This window comes from Ornithorhynchus anatinus, chromosome 5 (assembly GCF_004115215.2).
Source record: "Ornithorhynchus anatinus isolate Pmale09 chromosome 5, mOrnAna1.pri.v4, whole genome shotgun sequence".
In the NCBI taxonomy this organism is placed as follows: domain Eukaryota; kingdom Metazoa; phylum Chordata; class Mammalia; order Monotremata; family Ornithorhynchidae; genus Ornithorhynchus; species Ornithorhynchus anatinus.
In genome coordinates, this window is record NC_041732.1 from 82,363,166 (window position 1) to 82,366,230 (window position 3,065).

The following is a 3,065-nucleotide window of genomic DNA, read 5'->3' on the forward strand; positions in this document are numbered from 1 at the left end:
CCCACGTCCTGCCTCTGGCTTGGAACGCCCTCCCTCCTCATATCTGACAGACAATGACTCTCCCCTCCTTCAAAGCCTTATTGAGGCACATCTCCTCCAAGACGCCTTCCCTGACTAAACCCTCCTTTCCTCTTTTCCTGCTCCCTTCTGCATCACCCTGACTTGCTCCCTTCATTCCCCCCCAACTCCTTTCAGACCCACAATCCACAGCATTTTTGTACATATCTGTAATTTTATTTATTTTTATTATTGTGTCTCCCCTCTCAGGACCACACCTGGAGAGTTTCCAGTCCTCTACCAGTCTCGGCTATGGGAGGGAGAGTCAAGCAGAGGCATACCCATTCCATTCCTAGCTTGGACAATGTCTGGCGAGTGGAAGGCAAGCTGCTACAAGTCAAAACTCGCCTATGCTGGGCAGCAGCGGCATGGGAGAGAGTCAGAGACGGAGATTCGAGTTTACTGTGCAGAAGAAAGCAGTGATAAACCACTTCCACATTTTTACTAAGAAAACTCTGCGGATACACTCCCAGAACAATTGTTGGTGGAGGTGGGGCTTTCTGGAAGAGATGCGTCCATGGAGTCATGGGTTGGAGATGACTCGACAGCATACCACAAGACAGTGTCTGTCTCACTCTCTAGATTTGTAAGCTCCCTGTGGGCAAGGAATGTGTCTGTTCATTCATTCATTCATTCAATCATATTTACTGAGCGCTTACTGTGTGCAGCGCACATTGTCGTATTGCATTCTCCCAAGTGCTTCATACAGTGTTTTGCACACAGTAAGTGCTCAATAAATACGATTGACTGACGGACTAAAGTGGTCTGACATTCGATTCAGATGGGAAGGTCAGGTTATTGGAGTTTCTGTAAGGCCTAAGACGGGATCCATTAGAGTCTTGCTTTCAGCCAGAGGTGGGAGTGAACTTTTCCAGATTTGGGAGGCAGCAGAGAGGAATGAGTGAAGAAAGAGGTTGCCCAAGCCCTCTCTTTGGTGACGGCAACAACAGCTCCAGCTATTGCCACTGGTTGAACTGGCCTTTCTGGCCCATTGGTGAGAGTTCTTGCCAAGGGCAGAAGCACAACATCCCGTCGTGAAGCAATTCCTCGTGTCTTCCCTAGCAGTGCGGTCTAATGGAAATATCACAACCCTGGGAGTCAGAGGACCTGGGTCCTAACCCAGGCGCCGCCACTTGCCTGCTGTGTGACTGGGTCAAGTCACGTCACTTCTCTGTGCCTCAGTTTCCTCATCTGCAAACCGGAGGTTCAATGCCTGTTCTTTCTCCTACTTAGACTGTGAGCCCCGTGTGGGAAGCTGATAATCTTGTATCTACATCAGTGCTCAGTGAGGTGCTTGGTACTTAGTAAATGCTTAGCAAACTGGTCATTCAGTCATATTTACTGAGCGCTTACAGTGTGCAGAGCACCGTGCTAAGCATTTGGGAGAGTGGATGTGTTCCCTGGCCACAGTGAACTTACAGTCTCCTGCAATTATTATTTCTCTGCAGGATGGACTAGCTGTTGGAGCTGGAGATCTGAGGATCAGAGTGGAATCCATTTCATGATAGCACTTGCCTCAGACCTGTAAGCACTTGATTTCCTTAGCAGACTACACTTTGTCATGCTTCCCAGTCCGTAGATGAATAATTAATCACCTTCTCTAATGCCTGTGCTTTTTAGAATTCTGGGGATCATTCTGTCAGATTGATTCTTTAATGATTCTTGATGCAGGAAATTTAAGGAGGGAGAGCACCTCTTCGTGGAATTTGTATTAAGCTCATTTCAGAACAAATTTTGGAAAGGGAAGAATTCTACTGAGTCCCAGGGGTGAATCTCAGAGGAACAGGAAGGTTTGCCCATGTTTGGGAATTCGTTTATTCGAGACTGGAGAATTAAATACTGGAGAATTAAATACGATGCATTGGAACTCACATCCTTTTAGGAATTCATTTCTTCCTCCATTTAATTAATGAAGGTGATTTTTCCAGTTGAGGTCTGACTGGTCTCACTATTTTTTCCCTTAGTATTTCAAGAATGATATCACGTTTAATATTAGTTAGTAGTTAGAATTGTTGTATTTTTAAGTGCTTATTATAATAATAATGATGATGGTATTTGTTAAGTGCTTACTATGTGCCACACACTTTTCTAAGCGCTGGGGGAGATACAAGGTAATCAGGTTGTCCCACGTGGGACTCACAGTCTTAATCCCCATTTTAATAATGTTGGTATTTGTTAAGTGCTTACTATATGCAGAGCACTGTTCTAAGCGCTGGGGTAGATACAGGGTAATCAGGTTGTCCCACGTGAGCCTCACAGTTAATCCCCATTTTACAAATGAGGGAACTGAAGCACAGAGAAGTTAAGTGACTTGCCCACAGTCACACAGCTGACGAATGGCAGAACCGGAATTCAAATCCATGACCTCTGCAATTTACAGATGAGGTCACTGAGGCAGAGAAAAGTGAAGTGATTTGCTCAAAGCCACACAGCTGACAAGTGATGGGGCAGGGATTAGAACCCATAACCTCTGACTCCCAAGCCCAGGCTCTTTCCACTGAGCCACACTGCTGAATTTTGGACAGGGATTGTGTCTTCCAACTTTATTGCACTGTAATCTCCCAAGTGCTTAGTACAGTGCTCTGCATACAGTAAACCCTCAACAAATACTGTTGATTGATTGTATTAAAGTGCTGGGGAAGATAGTAGTTAATCAGGTCTGCCACAGTCTCTTTCCCTCATGAGGGTCACTGTATAAATTGGAGGGAAGAAGAGTATTTACTTCCATTTTGTCTCATCGTTTCATTGTTTTATGCTGTCGAGTCATGCTGTCGAGTCCTGTCTGACCCATAGCGACGCCACGGGCACATCTCTCCCAGAATGTCCCACCTCCATCTGCAATCGTTCTGGTAGTGTATCCATAGAGTTTTCTTGGTAAAAATATGGAAGTAGTTTACCATTGCCTCCTTCCGCTGAGTAAAGCTGAGTGACTGTGAATAGTGTATCTAACGCTAACCCAAACTTTACCTACACACACACACACGCACACACACACATACGCCAACCCA

The 3,065-nt window shown here is 45.4% G+C and overlaps 1 non-coding gene across 1 annotated transcript; it reads left to right on the forward strand.

Annotated features, from left to right (window-relative positions):
• The first annotated feature begins 257 nt into the window (after positions 1-257).
• On the forward strand, positions 258-395 carry LOC114812435. Its single transcript, XR_003760088.1, has one exon. It is a non-coding gene; the product is annotated as a small nucleolar RNA SNORA7 (small nucleolar RNA).
• The last annotated feature ends 2,670 nt before the right edge of the window (positions 396-3,065 follow it).